At 36.5% G+C, this 21,308-nt stretch overlaps 1 pseudogene; it reads right to left on the bottom strand.

Moving 5' to 3' along the window:
* Positions 1–19,810: 19,810 nt before the first annotated feature.
* On the bottom strand, positions 19,811–19,907 carry LOC145122948 (U6 spliceosomal RNA; annotated as a pseudogene).
* Positions 19,908–21,308: the final 1,401 nt, after the last annotated feature.

Here is a 21,308-nt window from a genome sequence, read left to right as displayed (position 1 = left end):
AAAAACAACACACATCAAGTGTCCGATGTTTGACAAAATAAGGATATAAAGACTTCCACCATCAGCCATCCTTGGCTAAAATATCATATAATCATGACAAATAATGCAAGAAAAGAGAAAAGGACTTACTACAAACTACAGGAAATAGAAATATACCTTATTCTTTTAACCAATATAGACTTTCCTGTTATTAAGTTCATGAAAAGGCAATGGACTTTCCTGGGTTTGTCTTACGTAGAGCATCTTACTCTCATTTCAACTAAATAAAAATATATTTTAATTTTAATTTTTTTGTATTAAACCATAATACTTTGAAAGTACATTGCTATAAATGGGTGGCAAGAATTAGCAATGTACTTTCAATTACAATCATATTTAGCCTGAAACGTTTCCATATGCCAGGTGGGACAAAACTAATAAAATAAATGAAAAAACAATTGTTGATTTTTGCATATAGCATCTTACTCCTAAAATGTGATCGGGTCTGTCAAACGGTGTAGAAAATATTTTCAAAACATAGAAAAATATACCATAGGTGTAGGATTAACTTAACCAGCATCTGATAAAGCTGCAAACCAAAATTCTAACATAAGTCGCCAACTTAAAAGCCAAAAAATATGAATGTAAGTACATTGTCATTATTCCATTCATCACTTTATATTAGTTTCATTCTATTTTTCTTCTTTCTTTTCTTTGTTTCTTTCCTTTCTCAATAGGTTTGCTTGAAATCACCGGTTATCCTCAAGTGGTTATCTGTAAGTTAATAATTACATATCAAAAAATCTATATCTGATGTTAACAGGCAAATATTTTTGATGTAAAACCTTGAACTATGATTTAAAGGCTTAGAACAAGTAAGGATAAAGGGCAAACCTCTATTTTTAAGCCTCTTTGGTTCTTTGTCATCTAGATGTTCATACTATTGAAAGGTCTAATGAACCTTTGTCTCTTTTATAGGGACACAAAAGTCAAAGTCATTCATTTACGTGAACAAAAATTAACTTCAAAAGCAAGATGACTCTTAATAGAACTCAGTACGGATTTTTACCTTGAACAAAGATAAACCATTGAACCAGCATAATATCTACCATGTCCAAGTCTATAATGCTATTAGAGAATTCAATTTTCTGTGAAAAGTAAAAACAAAATCAATAACTTTTAGTCAAGTTACATATGTATGCTCAATTTATGTTACAAATACAGTTCTGTAAGAGTAAATGATTCCACAATACAGTGAAAATAGTAGTACTTTCCAAAAGTTGAAAGTCCATCATTATCTTTTTGGGAACCAAAAAAAGGATTTTCATTTTGACTTTAATTTGGTTCGCTCAAGATATATTTGTCAATAAAATGGATCATTGTAAGATAAAGTATGAGGCTTAAGATGGTACTAAAGAATACAATAAAATGTGACAATAAGGGTAAATCAGTCGTAAACAATCAAGTACTTGATTCTTACTTGCTCATCAATAACCTGGGCATAAATGATTCTCCAAATTTGGTCAATATATTGAAATAGACCCATTCTAATAGCTTGTTTATTGGAGGCAAAACACTCCATTGATGTTGGTGGGACCTACATTTATATCCCCAAAAGTTTCAGTAATTTTATCAACAAACTTTGTGCATGTAGCTCAAGAAAACTCAAACAAATCTTGTTTTGGTTATTTTACAAAAAAAAACCCTAAAAAAACAATAAGTTGAAGAAAATTAAGTACTATAAAGAACTAAACCATCGATTCCTGCCATTCCAAATAATCAAAGAAGATATGTAACTGAAACCTAACTAAAGATGCAAGCATATAAACACAAAATTAGGAGAATCTTACCATGTTCTTCTTACGGATTTGTTCAAAACCTTCACAAACAGATGCAAACAAATAAAAAAACAAATGTCAGACACAACTTCTAAAATTTGAATTGTGAAACACATAAAAGTTACCTTAAAGTAATTTGAAGCACTGGCACCAGAGTTAATGACTTTCCGATTGATAAATGAACATTTGGGAGAGATAAAGGTGGTGCACTGGTGGTGGTTCATTCTAGCAGTGGCTGTTGTAGAAATGATTGAAGAAGTGCGATGGATAGAGAGTGTGAGTCTAGTTGGTTCCATCTTCTTTGAACCACATCTAATTCCTGGAAATGTAACTTAACAAAATGTAAGAACTAAAATAATTCAAAATCCATTTCACATGCATTAAAATATGTCAAAAGGGGGCATACTCACGGATATTTTATTTCAAACAAAGATGAAAAAATATACCTAAATCGTTTGTATGCATAAATCTGGGTCTAAGCTTTTCAGAAATAAAAAGCATTAAGAACAGTGCCTATTGTTTTCTCTGGATATGCAGTGATGTTTCTTGTGTTCAATGGTGAAAGTCCAGTGATGGTCTGAAAAAAGAAATCAAACAAAAAACCAATTAATCAATTTCCCAGAAAATGTGTATTTGATGGTAAGAAAGGACGTACCATAGATTAAAGAATAATAAGAAGAAAGGATCTTACATCGAGTTTGATGGAGCTGCACCTTCCTATAATCTTCACGCCAGTCAAACAAGAAGAAGAAGAAACATTACCCATTCGATTTTCAATACTCGACGTCCATTCTAGCACCTTCCAGTAATCTTCATCCCCGATTGAGAAACTGTGACATCCTCATTTTCACGGCCAGAAAAGACCGATTTTGTTTATGCTTTATAAAAATCAGAGTACCTCTTTTAATGAAAATGTTGCGTAATTTGTTTCCAGAAAAACATGATAAACACGTTATCAAAGCATTTCCGAAGAAATGTATTTCTATTCATTTTAAAACATTGGGATGTCATCGTCAATACAAAAACATAAGCATAAACAGAACTTACATTCATTTACACTAGTGATCTACATCTCTTTTAAATCTCTCAGTGTAATGTAACTTCATATCGACACCTGTGATACAAATAAACTGAGTGGGTCAGGTTGGGAAACCTGGAGAGTACATAGGGTTTTCAAACCACAATAATATAATTATTATGTTTAATCATCAAACAATTAACCCAATTACCCATCCCCATTATCTTATTTACTCTTAAGGATCTACCCCTAAGAATCAACTATTTCTTGTTCATTCGTTCCTAAGGATCATCCTAAGGAATAGGCACGAAATCCATCGTTGCCAGGGTTTACTCAACGGGCACTAAATCCATAGTTGCCAGGGTTTGCTCAACAGGCACTAAATCCATAGCTGCCAGGGCTATTTCGTTTATCAACAGTATCGTTTCTGAGAATCAACTCGCAATACATGTCAATGGGTTTTTATCTCGTTTATCGACATTATCTTTTCCGAGAACCCACTTGCAATACATGTCAATGGGTTTTTAGAGTACATCTGGTGAATACACAGTTCAAAACACCTACAGGTTGCGAGCCTGCTAGTGTCCAATGGACTGTCTAGAATAGTCAGTGGTTGTCATCCATACTCTACTGAATGACGGGGCCAACACATGGGTAAATGGTTTCTCTCATGGTTTACCTCTCACCCATATCTCATGGTCTATATCACTTCTCTTCATTTTATTTTTGTCACACAACAACTATTTCATCTACCCATGTTTTACCCAACACATTTTGTATATATAAAATACATATACAGTTTAAATCATTTAAAACGTGTATAAAAATCTTTCACCCAGCACAGACGGCAAGTATACAGACAATATGCACACATAACATGTAATTTATATTAAATACTTCATATCTATCTGTACGATGAAAGGAACTATCCACTCACCTGAAAGGTGGTGACTCGGAACTCGGACAACGCTTCGTTATCTCAAAATAATTTTCCCTTTACAAAACCTAGTATCAATACCACTAGGGTTTAGTCTAACGTTAACCGAGACTATTTAATAGTCTAGCTATTATTATTATATAAGCGTTAAACAACACTATACAACTCATAATAATATCCCAAATAATTATTATAAGGTCCTAATAACATTACTATATTAAAACATAAGCTATACTAAAGATAGGTTAGGCGTAGCGCACTTACAGCGGGTTTTTCTAAAAAATCGGGCTTCGCCGGAGCAGCGTTCCCGAGCCGAAAGGCTCCTTTCTCGGGACTCCGGGAGCCTCGGGGATTCCTTCGGGTGCTAGGGAGGTTCCCTAGTCTTTTTGGGGGGTTTAGGGGCTAGAGAGAGGTTCTAGAGAGAGAGAGAGAAGAAGTTGGAATGGTGTGAAGAATGAGGGAACTCGACACCTCTATTTATAGGCTGAAAAACAGCTCTACTCATTGAGTAGGTCCTCCTACTCGTCGAGTCCATGCCACATGTCAACTTCTGGTGGCTTGCCTTGGGGAGAAAGCCTTGGCCCATTATCAGCCACGTCACCCCTTATGCAGCAGCATTCTGCCGACTTCTAAACCCCGTAACTTTCGCATACGAGCTCCGGTTTTGACGTTCTTTTTTTCCACGCGTAGGTAAAAACAAGATCTACAACTTTCATTTAGACTCCATCGGCTAATTCTCGACCGATCCTAAATTTAACAGCAGGATGAGATTAGACTGTTAAATGACCACGAAGAATTTGTAACTCCTTCATACGGACTCAGTTTTCGTCTGTCTTTTTAACGTTGAGTTCCCATTAATGAGATATTCAACTCTCATTTAGGTTACATAAGCCAAAAACCGCTCGAACTAAAATTCGAGTTTCGGGCCGTGCACTGCTATGCCAAATCTTAGAAACTTCATAACTTCCTCATACGAAGTCAGATTTGGGTGTTCTTTTTATAGATTTTCTCGGTTTAACATATACTACAACTTTTGTTTAGATCACTAAGGTTAAAAAGTCCTCTATTGTAAATTCACTATTTACGTCTCCCGGTGCCGTGCCGGTTTTGCCGAAAAACTTTGACGGGCCATAACTTCTTCGTTATAACTCGGATTTCGGCGTTCTTTATATGTACGGAACCCTTCAGACATATTCTACAACTTGGTTAAGATTATTTATTCTAAATAATCTTTTGTCAAAAAATCGTTTTCGACCCCTATTATCTCTAAATTGACTAGCCCAGATCTACGAGCGTTACAATTATCTCCCCCTTAGGATGATTACGTCCCGGAATCATCAACAAAACAGGGTTGTATAATGACTCCATACGTTATCTCTTCATCCTAGGTAATAATCGTAACTTCTATGTTCCTTCGAATATGTATCTAACTCTTTGACTCCTTATCTGCAGGTGATGCTCGATCTTGCACTTGCTCCCTATCTCACGTTATACTCCAAATTATGACCTTCAAGTCACAATCTCGATCCTCACTGGACACGAACTTAAGATAAGTTCTTTTATTACTACAATGGACCGATGTGTCATATTCTAATGACCTATCATCGTATGTTGCAACACTTAGACTCAGGTTTCTTAGAGTCAAATTTCAGAACGAACTATACCTTCCTTATTGTTCTAATGGGATATAATGACATCTTAAAAGGTAGCATTTCTAGCGACAAGCAACTATCACGATACCTCTACTGATCGCTTTTTATTTCAATTTTCCGTCTTAAGTCAGATGCTACATCGAACTTGATTCTCTGAACCACATAACATACTTAGCGTAGTCGGACTCAATTTGATATGACCACTAGGGTCGGAATAACAATCATTTTCTTAGTCATTACCGAAACGATGGTAACGACATACTTGAACAAAACAAAATGAATTACAAGCTCCTTGATAACCTTGTGACTTTCCCTGATCCAAACGTGAGTCCTGTGCTTCCGGTAGTATATGCATCTACTACCTTTCACACCTACTCATACTCGTCCCAAGTATTGTCTCGCAGTCCCCAAGTCCTAAAATCACAAAACAATTTAACACATACGAGTGTCTCCAAATAATCATAATTTTTTTTCCTAGACTCTACTAGGACTTCTTCCATGCACATCTTCAATCATTAATTCTGCTTCAACTCGGTTGGAATTGGAAATTCCAGACATGGGATAACTTTATGGATTATACCAAAAATTCTTTCTTTCTGCCAATCGAAAGCGTACTTCTCCCGTACTAGACGTATTATTTATTAGACGCATTCTAAAGGCAAGATACCTCTCTTACGATATCTTCTGATAGGTATCATTCACTATCGTAAGCCTTATTATTTCCTCTATTTTATCAGTCTATCATGGTTTGTATCACTTCCTGAACTTCTGCAATTGTGATAGGTTCGGGTGCAGGCGCAACGACCGATGCATGACCCATCACATTCTTTGGCTCAGGTTGTCATCTTCCTCGGATATTTCCTAGTATGTCTTCACCATGACGTTTTCTACACCAAAGCAGACATTCGGTGTACCGAGGCGAGATTTTAAGATAGGAAAGTTTTATTTACGATAGACGTATAAATCTCCCTATTACTCCGAAAAGTTACATGTCAGTTCTAATATCGTAATTAAACATTTAGAAATCTGAACACATAAAATTTCCAGATCCGGTCGGCAATAGACCATAGATCCGAACAAAGAATAGCATATAAGGCATCTTTATACCTATAACATAAAACATTTAGCACATAAAACATTTTAGGCATCTTTCCTAAAATAAACTAGTGCTCGTGTCTAAAATATAGCAGACACTCATCTCACAATCATCGCTTAGCATTCTAAGTTGAAGTCTAGAAATAAATGCATATTCCTAGTTCGCTTAAACTAATGCTCTGATACAACTGTGACATCCCCATTTTCACGGCCAGAAAAGGCCGATTTTGTTTATGCTTTATAAAAATCAGAGTACCTCTTGTAATGAAAATGTTGCGGAATTTGTTCCCAGAAAAACATGATAAATACGTTAGCAAAGCATTTCCAAAGAAATGTATTTTTATTCATTTTAAAACATTGGGATGTCATCGTCAATACAGAAACATAAGCATAAACAGAACTTACATTCATTTACACTAGTGATCTACATCTCTTTTAAATCTCTCAGTGTAATGTAGCTTCATATCGACACCCGTGATACAAATAAACTGAATGGGTCAGGTTGGGAAACTTGGTGAGTACATAGGGTTTTCAACCCACAATAATATAATTATTATGTTTAATCATCAAACAATTAACCCAATTACCCATCCCCATTATCTTATTTACTCCTAAGGATCTACCCTAAGAATAAACTATTTCTTGTTCATTCGTTCCTAAGGATCATCCTAAGGAATAGGCACGAAATCCATCGTTGCCAGGGTTTACTCAACGGGCACTAAATCCATAGTTGCCAGGGTTTGCTCAACAGACACTAAATCCATAGCTGCCAGGGCTATTTCGTTTATCAACAGTATCGTTTCTGAGAATCCACTCGCAATACATGTCAATGGGTTTTTATCTCGTTTATCGACAATATCGTTTCCGAGAATCCACTCGCAATACATGTCAATGGATTTTTAGAGTACATCTGGTGAATACACAGTTCAAAACACCTACAGGTTGCGAGCCTGCTAGTGTCCACTGGGCTGTCTAGAATAGTCCGTGGTTATCATCCATACTCTGCTGAATGACTGGGCCAACACATGGGTAAAAGGCTTCTCTCATGGTTTACCTCTCACCCTTATCTCATGGTCTATATCACTTATCATCATTTTATTTTTGTCACACAACAACTATTTCATCTACCCATGTTTACCCAACACATTTTGTAGATATAAAATACATATACAGTTTAAATCATTTAAAACATGTATAAAAATCTTTCACCCAGCACAGACGGCAAGTATACAGACAATATGCACACATAGCACATAATTTATATTAAATACTTCATATCTATGTGTAAGATGAAAGAGACTATGCACTCACCTGAAAGGTGGTGACTCGGAACTCGGACAACGCTTCGTTATCTCAAAACAATTTTCCCTTGACAAAACCTAGTATCAATACCACTAGGGCTTAGTCTAACGTTAACCTAGACTAATTAATAGTCTATCTATTATTATTATTATATAAGCATTAAACAACACTATATAACTCATAATAATAGCCCAAATAATTATTATAAGGTCCTAATAACATTACTATATTAAAACATAAGCTATACTAAAGATAGGTTAGGCGTAGCGCACTTACAGCAGGTTTTTCTCAAAAATCGAGCTTCGCCGGAGCAGCTTTCCGGAGCCGAAAGGCTCCTTTCTCGGGACTCCGGGAGCCTCGGGGCTTCCTTCGGGTGCTAGGGAGGTTCCCTAGGCTTTTTTTTGGGGGGGGGGGGTTAGGGGCTAGAGAGAGAGACAGAGAGAAGAAGAAGTTGGAATGGTGTGAAGAATGAGGGAACCCGACACCTCTATTTATAGGCTGGAAAACAGCTCTACTCATCGAGTAGGTCCTCCTACTCATCGAGTCCATGCCACATGTCACCTTCTGGTGGCTTGCCTAGGGGAGAAAGCCTTGGCCCATAATCAGCCACGTCACCCCTTTTGCAGCAGCATCCTGCCGACTTCTAAACCCCGTAACTTTCGAATACGAGCTCCGTTTTCGACGTTCGTTTTTTCCACGCGTAGGTAAAAACAAGATCTACAACTTTCATTTAGACTCCATTGGCTAATTCTCGACCGATCTTAAATTTAACAGTAGGATGAGATTAGAATGTTAAATGACCACGAATAATTCGTAACTCCTTCATACAGACTCCGTTTTCATCTATCTTTTTACCGTTGAGTTCCCATTAATGAGATATTCAACTCTCATTTAGGTTGCGTAAGCCAAAAACCGCTCGAACTAAAATTCGAGTTTCGGGCCGTGCACTGCTATGCCAAATCTTAGAAAATTCATAACTTCCTCATACAAAGTCAGATTTGGGTGTTCTTTTTATGGATGTTCTCGGTTTAACATATACTACAACTTTTGTTTAGATCACTAAGGCTAAAAAGTCCTCTATTGTAAATTCACTATTTACATCTCCCGGTGTCGTGCCGGTTTTGCCGAAAAACTTTGACGGGCCATAACTTCTTCGTTATAACTCGGATTTCGGCGTTCTTTATATGTACGGAACCCTTCAGACATATTCTACAACTTGGCTAAGATTATTTATTCTAAATAATCTTTTATCAAAAAATCGTTTTCGACCCCTATTATCTCTAAATTGACTAGCCCAGATCTACGAGCGTTACAATTATCTCCCCCTTAGGATGATTACGTCCCGGAATCATCAACAAAACAGGGTTGTATAATGACTCCATACGTTATCTCTTCATCCTAGGTAATAATCGTAACTTCTATGTTCCTTCGAATATGTATCTAACTCTTTGACTCCTTGTCTGCAGGTGATGCTCGATCTTGCACTTGCTCCCTATCTCATGTTATACTCCAAATTATGACCTTCAAGTCACAATCTCGATCCTCACTGGACACGAACTTAAGATAAGTTCTTTTATTACTACAATGGACCGATGTGTCATATTCTAATGACCTATCATCGTATGTTGCAACACTTAGACTCAGGTTTCTTAGAGTCAAATTTCAGAACAAACTATACCTTCCTTATTGTTCTAATGGGATATAATCACATCTTAAAAGGTAGCATTTCTAGCTACAAGCAACTATCGCGATACCTCTACTGATCGCTTTTTATTTCAATCTTCCGTCTTAAGTCAGATGCTACATCGAACTTGATTCTCTGAACCACATAAGATACTTAGCATAGTCGGACTCTATTTGATATGACCACTAGGATCGGAATAACAATCATTTTCTTAGTCATTACCGACACGATGGTAACGACATACTTGAACAAAACAAAATGAATTACTAGCTCCTTGATAACCTTGTGACTTTCCCTGATCCAAGCGTGAGTCCTGTGCTTCCGGTAGTATATGCATCTACTACCTTTCACACCTACTCATACTCGTCCCAAGTATTGTCTCGCAGTCCCCAAGTCCTAAAATCACAAAACAATTTAACACATACGAGTGTGTCCAAATAATCATAATTTTTTTTCCTAGACTCTACTAGGACTTCTTCCGTGCACATCTTCAATCATTAATTCTGCTTCAACTCGGTTGGAATTGGAAATTCCAGACATGGGATAACTTTATGGATTATACCAAAAATTCTTTCTTTCTGCCAATCGAAAGCGTACTTCTCCCGTACTAGACATATTATTTATTAGACGCATTCTAAAGGCAAGATACCTCTCTTACGATATCTTCTGATAGGTATCATTCACTATCGTAAGCCTTATTATTTCCTCTATTTTATTAGTCTATCATGGTTCGTATCACTTCCTGAACTTCTGCCATTGTGATAGGTTCGGGTGCAGGCGCAACGACCGATGCATGACCCATCACATTCTTTGGCTCAGGTTGTCATCTTCCTCGGATATTTCCTAGTCTGTCTTCACCATGACGTTTTCTACACCAAAGCAGACATTCGGTGTACCGATGTGAGATTTTAAGATAGGAGATTTTTATTTACGATAGACGTATAAATCTCCCTATTATTCCGAAAAGTTACATGTCAGTTCTAATATCGTAATTAAACGTTTAGAAATCTGAACACATAAAATTTCAGATCCGGTCGGCAATAGACCATAGATCCGAACAATGAATAGCATATAAGGCATCTTTATACCTATAACATAAAACATTTAGCACATAAAACATTTTAGGCATCTTTCCTAAAATAAACTAGTGCTTGTGTCTAAAATATAGCAGACACTCATATCACAATCATCGCTTAGCATTCTAAGTTTAAGTCTAGAAATAAATCCATATTCCTAGTTCGCTTAAACTAATGCTCTGATACAACTGTGACATCCCCATTTTCACGGCCAGAAAAGGCCGATTTTGTTTATGCTTTATAAAAATCAGAGTACCTCTTTTAATGAAAATGTTGCGGAATTTGTTCCCAGAAAAACATGATAAATACGTTAGCAAAGCATTTCCGAAGAAATGTATTTTTATTCATTTTAAAACATTGGGATGTCATCGTCAATACAGAAACATAAGCATAAACAGAACTTACATTCATTTACACTAGCGATCTACATCTCTTTTAAATCTCTCAGTGTAATGTAGCTTCATATCGACACCTGTGATACAAATAAACTGAGTGGGTCAGGTTGGGAAACTTGGTGAGTACATAGGGTTTTCAACCCACAATAATATAATTATTATGTTTAATCATCAAACAATTAACCCAATTACCCATCCCCATTATCTTATTTACTCTTAAGGATCTACCCTAATAATCAACTATTTCTTGTTCATTCGTTCCTAAGGATCATCCTAAGGATTAGACACGAAATCCATCGTTGCCAGGGTTTACTCAACGGGCACTAAATCCATAGTTGTCAGGGTTTGCTCAACAGACACTAAATCCATAGCTGCTAGGGCTATTTCGTTTATCAACAGTATCGTTTCCGAGAATCCACTCGCATTACATTTCAATGGGTTTTTATCTCGTTTATCGACAATATCGTTTCCGAGAATCCACTCGCAATACATGTCAATGGGTTTTTAGAGTACATCTGGTGAATACACAGTTCAAAACACCTACAGGTTGTGAGCCTGCTAGTGTCCACTAGACTGTCTAGAATAGTCCGTGGTTGTCATCCATACTCTGCTGAATGACGGGGCCAACACATAGGTAAAAGGCTTCTCTCATGGTTTACCTCTCACCCTTATCTCATGGTCTATATCAGTTCTCATCATTTTATTTTTGTCACACAGCAACTATTTCATCTACCCATGTTTACCCAACACATTTTGTAGATATAAAATACATATGCAGTTTAAATCATTTAAAACATGTATAAAAAGCTTTCACCCAGCACAGACGGCAAGTATACAGACAATATGCACACATAGCACGTAATTTATATTAAATACTTAATATCTATGTGTAAGATGAAAGAGACTATGCACTCACCTGAAAGGTGGTGACTCGGAACTCGGACAACGCTTCGTTATCTCAAAACAATTTTCCCTTGACAAAAGCTAGTATCAATACCACTAGGGCTTAGTCTAACGTTAACCGAGACTAATTAATAGTCTATCTATTATTATTATTATATAAGCATTAAACAACACTATATAACTCATAATAATACGCCAAATAATTATTATAAGGTCCTAATAACATTAATATATTAAAACATAAGCTATACTAAAGATAGGTTAGGCGTAGCGCACTTACAGCGGGTTTTTCTCAAAAATCGGGCTTCGCCGGAGCAGCATTCCCGAGCCGAAAGGCTCCTTTCTCAGGACTCTGGGAGCCTCGGGGCTTCCTTCGGGTGCTAGGGAGGTTCCCTAGGCTTTTTTTTAGGGGGGGGGGGTTAGGGGCTAGAGAGAGGTTCTAGAGAGAGAGACAGAGAGAAGAAGAAGTTGGAATGGTGTAAAGAATGAGGGAACCCGACACCTCTATTTATAGGCTGGAAAACAGCTCTACTCGTCGAGTAGGTCCTCCTACTCATCGATTCCATGCCACATGTCACCTTCTGGTGGCTTGCCTAGGGGAGAAAGCCTTGGCCCATAATCAGCCACGTCACCCCTTTTGCAGCAGCATCCTGCCGACTTCTAAACCCCGTAACTTTCGCATACGAGCTCTGTTTTCGACGTTCATTTTTTTCACGCGTAGGTAAAAACAAGATCTACAACTTTCATTTAGACTCCATCGGCTAATTCTCGACCGATCTTAAATTTAACAGTAGGATGAGATTAGAATGTTAAATGACCACGAATAATTCGTAACTCCTTCATACGGACTCCGTTTTCATCTATCTTTTTACCGTTGAGTTCCCATTAATGAGATATTCAACTCTCATTTAGGTTGCGTAAGCCAAAAACCGCTCGAACTAAAATTCGAGTTTCGGGCCGTGCACTACTATGCCAAATCTTAGAAAATTCATAACTTCCTCATACGAAGTCAGATTTGGGTGTTCTTTTTATGGATGTTCTCGGTTTAACATATACTACAACTTTTGTTTAGATCACTAAGGCTAAAAAGTCCTCTATTGTAAATTCACTATTTACGTCTCGCGGTGCCGTGCCGGTTTTGCCGAAAAACTTTGACGGGCCATAACTTCTTCGTTATAACTCGGATTTCGGCGTTCTTTATATGTACGGAACCCTTCAGACATATTCTACAACTTGGTTAAGATTATTTATTCTAAATAATCTTTTGTCAAAAAATCGTTTTCGACCCCTATTATCTCTAAATTGACTAGCCCAGATCTACGAGCGTTACAATTATCTCTCCCTTAGGATGATTACGTCCCGGAATCATCAACAAAACAGGGTTGTATAATGACTCCATACGTTATCTCTTCATCCTAGGTAATAATCGTAACTTCGAATATGTATCTAACTCTTTGACTCCTTGTCTGCACGTGATGCTCGATCTTGCACTTGTTCCCTATCTCACGTTATACTCCAAATTATGACCTTCAAGTCACAATCTCGATCCTCACTGGACACGAACTTAAGATAAGTTCTTTTATTACTACAATGGACCGATGTGTCATATTCTAATGACCTATCATCGTATGTTGCAACACTTAGACTCAGGTTTCTTAGAGTCAAATTTCAGAACAAACTATACCTTACTTATTGTTCTAATGGGATATAATCACATCTTAAAAGGTAGCATTTCTAGCGACAAGCAACTATCGCGATACCTCTACTGATCGCTTTTTATTTCAATCTTCCGTCTTAAGTCAGATGCTACATCGAACTTGATTCTCTGAACCACATAAGATACTTAGCGTAGTCGGACTCAATTTGATATGACCACTAGGGTCGGAATAACAAACATTTTCTTAGTCATTACCGAAACGATGGTAACGACATACTTGAACAAAACAAAATGAATTACTAGCTCCTTGATAACCTTGTGACTTTCCCTGATCCAAGCGTGAGTCCTGTGCTTCCGGTAGTATATGCATCTACTACCTTTCACACCTACTCATACTCGTCCTAAGTATTGTCTCGCAGTCCCCAAGTCCTAAAATCACAAAACAATTTAACACATACGAGTGTGTCCAAATAATCATAATTTTTTTTCCGAGACTCTACTAGGACTTCTTCCATGCACATCTTCAATCATTAATTCTGCTTCAACTCGGTTGGAATTGGAAAGTCCAGACATGGGATAACTTTATGGATTATACAAAAAATTCTTTCTTTCTGCCAATCGAAAGCGTACTTCTCCCGTACTAGACGTATTATTTATTAGATGCATTCTAAAGGCAAGATACCTCTCTTACGATATCTTCTGATAGGTATCATTCACTATCGTAAGCCTTATTATTTCCTCTATTTTATTAGTCTATCATGGTTCGTATCACTTCCTGAACTTCTGCCATTGTGATAGGTTCGGGTGCAGGCGCAACGACCGATGCATGACCCATCACATTCTTTGGCTTAGGCTGTCATCTTCCTCGGATATTTCCTAGTCTGTCTTCACCATGACGTTTTCTACACCAAAGCAGACATTCGGTGTACCGAGGTGAGATTTTAAGATAGGAGAGTTTTATTTACGATAGAAGTATAAATCTCCCTATTACTCCGAAAAGTTACATGTCAGTTCTAATATCGTAATTCAACGTTTAGAAATCTGAACACATAAAATTTCCAGATCCGGTCGGCAATAGACCATAGATCCGAACAAAGAATAGCATATAAGGCATCTTTATACCTATAACATAAAACATTTAGCACATAAAACATTTTAGGCATCTTTCCTAAAATAAACTAGTGCTTGTGTCTAAAATATAGCAGATACTCATCTCACAATCATCGCTTAGCATTCTAAGTTTAAGTCTAGAAATAAATCCATATTCCTAGTTCGCTTAAACTAATGCTCTGATACAACTGTGACATCCCCATTTTCACGGCCAGAAAAGGCCGATTTTGTTTATGCTTTATAAAAATCAGAGTACCTCTTTTAATGAAAATGTTGCGGAATTTGTTCCCAGAAAAACATGATAAATACATTAGCAAAGCATTTCCGATGAAATGTATTTTTATTCATTTTAAAACATTGGGATGTCATCGTCAATACAGAAACATAAGCATAAACAGAACTTACATTCATTTACACTAGTGATCTACATCTCTTTTAAATCTCTCAGTGTAATGTAGCTTCATATCGACACCTGTGATACAAATAAACTGAGTGGGTCAGGTTGGGAAACTTGGTGAGTACATAGGGTTTTCAACCCACAATAATATAATTATTATGTTTAATCATCAAACAATTAACCCAATTACCCATCCCCATTATCTTATTTACTCTTAAGGATCTACCCTAAGAATCAACTATTTCTTGTTCATTCGTTCCTAAGGATCATCCTAAGGAATAGACACGAAATCCATCGTTGCCAGGGTTTACTCAACGGGCACTAAATCCATAGTTGCCAGGGTTTGCTCAACAGACACTAAATCCATAGCTGCTAGGGCAATTTCGTTTATCAACAGTATCGTTTCCGAGAATCCACTCGCAATACATTTCAATGGGTTTTTATCTCGTTTATCGACAATATCGTTTCCGAGAATCCACTCGCAATACATGTCAATGGGTTTTTAGAGTACATCTGGTGAATACACAGTTCAAAACACCTACAAGTTGCGAGCCTACTAGTGTCCACTAGACTGTCTAGAATAGTCCGTGGTTGTCATCCATACTCTGCTGAATGACGGGGCCAACACATAGGTAAAAGGCTTCTCTCATGGTTTACCTCTCACCCTTATCTCATGGTCTATATCAGTTCTCATCATTTTATTTTTGTCACACATCAACTATTTCATCTACCCATGTTTACCCAACACATTTTGTAGATATAAAATACATATGCAATTTAAATCATTTAAAACATGTATAAAAAGCTTTCACCCAGCACAGACGGCAAGTATACAGACAATATGCACACATAGCACGTAATTTATATTAAATACTTCGTATCTATGTGTAAGATGAAAGAGACTATGCACTCACCTGAAAGGTGGTGACTCGGAACTCGGACAACGCTTCGTTATCTCAAAACAATTTTCCCTTGACAAAACCTAGTATCAATACCACTAGGGCTTAGTCTAACGTTAACCGAGACTAATTAATAGTCTATCTATTATTATTATTATATAAGCATTAAACAACACTATATAACTCATAATAATACCCCAAATAATTATTATAAGGTCCTAATAACATTAATATATTAAAACATAAGCTATACTAAAGATAGGTTAGGCGTAGCGCACTTACAACGGGTTTTTCTCAAAAACCGGGCTTCGCCGGAGCAGCATTCCCAAGCCGAAAGGCTCCTTTCTCGGGACTCCGGGAGCCTCGGGGCTTCCTTCAGGTGCTAGGGTGGTTCCCTAGGCTTTTTTTTGGGGGGGGGGGGGGGTTTAGGGGCTAGAGAGAGGTTCTAGAGAGAGAGACAGAGAGAAGAAGAAGTTAGAATGGTGTGAAGAATGAGGGAACCCGACACCTCTATTTATAGGCTGGAAAACAGCTCTACTCGTCGAGTAGGTCCTCCTACTCACCGAGTCCATGCCACATGTCACCTTCTGGTGGCTTGCCTAGGGGAGAAAGCCTTGGCCCATAATCAGCCACGTCACCCCTTTTGCAGCAGCATCCTGCCGACTTCTAAACCCCATAACTTTCGCATACGAGCTCCGTTTTCGACGTTCGTTTTTTCCACGCGTAGGTAAAAACAAGATCTACAACTTTCATTTAGACTCCATTGGCTAATTCTCGACTGATCTTAAATTTAAAAGTAGGATGAGATTAGACTGTTAAATGACCACGAAGAATTCGTAACTCCTTCATACGGACTCCGTTTTCATCTATATTTTTACCGTTGAGTTCCCATTAATGAGATATTCAACTATCATTTAGGTTGCGTAAGCCAAAAACCGCTCAAACTAAAATTCGAGTTTCGGGTCGTGCACTGCTATGCCAAATCTTAGAAAATTCATAAATTCCTCATACGAAGTCAGATTTGGGCGTTCTTTTTATGGATGTTCTGAGTTTAACATATACTACAACTTTTGTTTAGATCAATAAGGCTAAAAAGTACTATATTGTAAATTCACTTTTTACGTCTCCCGGTGCCGTGCCGATTTTGCCGAAAAACTTCGACGGGCCATAACTTCTTCATTATAACTCGGATTTCGGCGTTCTTTATATGTACGGAACCCTTGAGACAAATTCTACAACTTGGTTAAGATTATTTATTCTAAATAATCTTTTGTCAAAAAGTCATTTTCGACCCCTATTATCTCTAAATTGACTAGCCCGGATTTACGGGCGTTACAGAAACCATAGGGTTTTTTTACAGACCCCTATTATCTCTAGAATGCCGCCTAAAGTTGCTCAAATCCGCATCTTACTCAGCATCTTACTCAGGAAGAGTAAACGAAGCTTTAGTTGATTGTATGTAACGTCTAAATACTTGTACATGGCAAACACTCTATTGTGATTGGACATAAGCATTTGACATGGATTACAAGCAGAATAATCCTCACCGTCCAATACAGATTCAACGGTCCAGATTCTGTTTCCTTGAATTTTAAGACATTGTCTTAAAATGTAAGGGACCCACAATTATAAACTCTTTATAAGATGGTATATATATATATATATATATATATATATATATAATTGTGTTAATATACTACTAATTACCGTTCAAATGATCATTCACTTGGCAATTTCTTATGGAGGTCGCCTAACACTGAGTCATTCGGTGTTGGGTAATCTCCCCACTTACTATCTTTCTCTTTATGTTGCCTCTGCAGGTGTGATTTTCTAATTGGAGAAGCATAGATGTAGATTCTTATGGAGAGGCTCAGGAGATAACAAGAAAATCAATTGGGTGTCATGGAGTAAGATCACTAAGGCTAAGGAGGACGGAGGCCTTGGTGTAGGTGCGATAGAAGATCTCAATATATCTCTAATTTGCAAATGGTGGTGGAGACTGAAGATGGAGAAAGACTCGCTATGGAACAAAGTTGTCTCAAGCATCCACAACTTGGGAATGAGACCGGCATACGATTTATCTAACAAATCTACAACAGGAGTATGGAACAATTTTGCTAGAATGAAGGTTGTGTTGGCTAAGCGGGGCATTCCAATAAGTATTATTATCAAAAGAAAGGTTAATTCTGGAGAGGATACGCTATTTTGGAAGGATGAATGCATTGGTGACAAACCACTGTAACTTGTTTTTCCTGATTTGTATTGTCTAGAGTCACATAAGAAATGCAAAATCTCGGATCGAATATATGATGGCGGGCTTTCATGGTCTTGGTCTAGCCAACCCGATCCACATCATTTGAACCAACTAAGGAAAATACTTCAATCAACCTGCCTAAACTCAAGCAATGATTCATGGTCATGTGAATTAGATTCAAATGGCAATTTCTCTGTTGCAACATGTAGAAGGAGGCTGACAACGGCTGACATTGGATCGGATGGTAATCCCTTTCTGTGGCTGAAAGAAGTTCCTACAAAATTTTCGTGTTTTGTTTGGAGAGCAGTTCAAAATCGTATCCCCTCTACATTGGCTCTCAATAATCGGAGAATCAATATTGCATCGGTTACGTGGGGTGAATGTAATTTAGCAGAGGAGTCAACTGACCACCTACTGTGTGTATGTCACTTTGCCAAAGCTACTTGGGAATGGATATTTAGATGGTTTGGTATTTCGATGCCCTCATTTGATAAGGTATCTGAACTTCTAGAATTTGCGGCAACATAGGGAAACTGTCCAAAAAAGAAAAAGGTATCGGTGGGTATATGTTATGGTACGATGTGGTGTCTGTGGAAAGCGAGAAATGATAGAACCTTTCATCAATCAATGATTGCATCTATAAAGGTTGTGGACATGGTTCAATCATCGGTGTTCATGTGGTTTAAGCATAGAAGCAATAATAAAGTTTATAAATGGATAGATCGGTGTATTAATCCACTTATGTAAAGAAGTATAAGGGAACTTGATATTCTATATTGTGGTGACGATTGTTTTTCTGTATCCCTGCCTTGATATGTGAGACTGAGTTTTCTTTTTTCTTAATAAAATTTGCTGGTTCAAAAAAAAAAAAAAAAAAAAAAAAAAAAAAACTTGGCAATTTCAGGTGATTAAGACCGACTCTCGTCTTTGTATGATAGGTGATTCTTGTAGGTATATTTTGATTTGTAATGGAGAGGCAATTTTTGTCGGATCTAAAAAATCATTGCATGTTTATCGTTAGCATTTTGAGAGGTCTATTTATGGCTTGTAAAAATTGTACACTTCTATAGTACATCTGCAACAAAGTTAAATTTATCGTTTATTAAAGCGGTATGAAATTAATAGACCAAGTACCGTTGAAAGAAAGAGTCAAAGCTTAATACGTGTTTCATATCTAGGTATAAGTAGATGCATGTCTATTTCAACATCACGAAGATGTACATGCAATTTTTTTTTTTTTTTTTGAACATATTTGTTTTTTTTCATTAAAATGATATTGAAATAGTTTTAATCCAATTGCTCCAACTTCCAACCGCTTTTATCAAATAATTACATGACAAGTTGACAACTGAATAAAGAAGGCACACTATGAGGTTAAATTTTCAATATCCCATGTGCTATTATGTATTTTTTTTCAATATCCCATGTGCAATTTTTTTTTGAACAGCAATAAGAATATATATATATATATATATATATATATATATATATATATATATATATATATATATATATAACACCCTAATTTAACCACCTATACCCCATAAAGGGTTTTGATCCCTCAACCTTATAAAGAGGGAGGGGGCGCCTTACCAAATGGGACAAACCCATTGGCAAAATTTGGACGATTTCGATTTGTGCGTGTCATCGTTGCATAAGGGTAATGCTAATATTCTCTGTATCGTTCCAAATTTATCGGATGTCCTGTATCTTGTGTTCTTATGCAAATGAAAAAGTATTAAAATTCGGTAAGTATGAAGACTCATGTGTCAAGGCGAGTAATGACACAAATCTGCCTTGGAAGGTGCGTTCGAGTGCCCTGATTATCCTCATGGATTGCCACCATATTTAGAACTAAAGAAATACGATTGTTTTCAATAGCAAGACGAGAAACGTGAAAATTTTGGTTGACTAAATTAAGAGAAATGAAGTAATATCTGAAAAAAATAACTTTTTTTTTTCAAAAATAACCACTTTGTCCGGAATTAGGTATTCCGGACTAAGAAAAAACATTTTTTTTTGACAAACTCCAGAATATCATTCTAGATTCCGGACTAAAACTTCGGATTTTAGAATACAAATAAAAAATTAAAAAACTCCAGACTTTCAAGAACAAGTACAAAATCAGAAGAACATTGCTGGAATTTCAAGGAAAAAAATTCATTTTTTTTCTTAATTTAACAAAAAAAATAAACAAACATGATAATATGAACTATATACAATATGAATATATAAAGTTAGACATTTTATTGAAAAACGATGACATTAAACATTACTAACCATTCTAAATCCCAAAAAAACAAAATAATTTCTTTGAAAACAAAAAATAAAAAATAAAAAAAATAAAAAAAGATGAACAGTACTCCGAAATATGAACAATACTCCAGAATTAGCATTCCGAAGAAAATTGTTATTTTACACAAACTGAAAAATATGGTTATTTTCTTTGAAAACCTCGTTTGTAATGGTTAATTTACTCAATTTCCCCTAAATTAAACTTTTTGTTATCAAATATTAGTTTGTGAATAACCATTGGATTCCTCATTTCTCTCGTAACACTTCATCATTATTTATCGTTAGTAACAACCACTTCAATGTGTTTTATGAATGTAATAATGCACCATCATAACGTGCCTTCATATTATAACTCATCTTTCACCTTATTTTGGTAGTACAAATACTGAGTCATATGTATTAGAAAGTTAGTTATTTTCATTACAAATATTGGAATAAAGGTTCTTTACACTCTCATATCTCTCTTTACTTTATAATTTATCTTGTTATTTGATCATATTTCTTAATATGTTAGCAGCACGACTCTACCATAGAGCTCCAACTTCTTGTCGTTCTTGTTATTGTCAGGTATATATATTTTATAAGTTCACATATATAATGCTCACAAGTAATTTTATGCAACTTTTAACTAATGATCCATAACATACAACTCTTCTTTTTGTTAGTACTTTCACTATGACAAACCTTAGCAAACTTGAGTTTATGGCTCTTGACATTAGTGGAAGGAATAAATATAATGGGACCTTGATGTTAAAATCCACCTTGATGCCATCGGTCTTGGAAACACCATAAAAGGCATAAATCCTTTAAATGAAGC

Source organism: Lactuca virosa, chromosome 6, assembly GCF_052849685.1.
Source record: "Lactuca virosa cultivar CGN04683 chromosome 6, Lactuca_virosa_CGN04683_v6, whole genome shotgun sequence".
Classification (NCBI taxonomy): domain Eukaryota; kingdom Viridiplantae; phylum Streptophyta; class Magnoliopsida; order Asterales; family Asteraceae; genus Lactuca; species Lactuca virosa.
The sequence above is the reverse complement of the archived record's forward strand: the minus strand, read 5'-3'. Positions and strand labels throughout refer to the sequence as shown.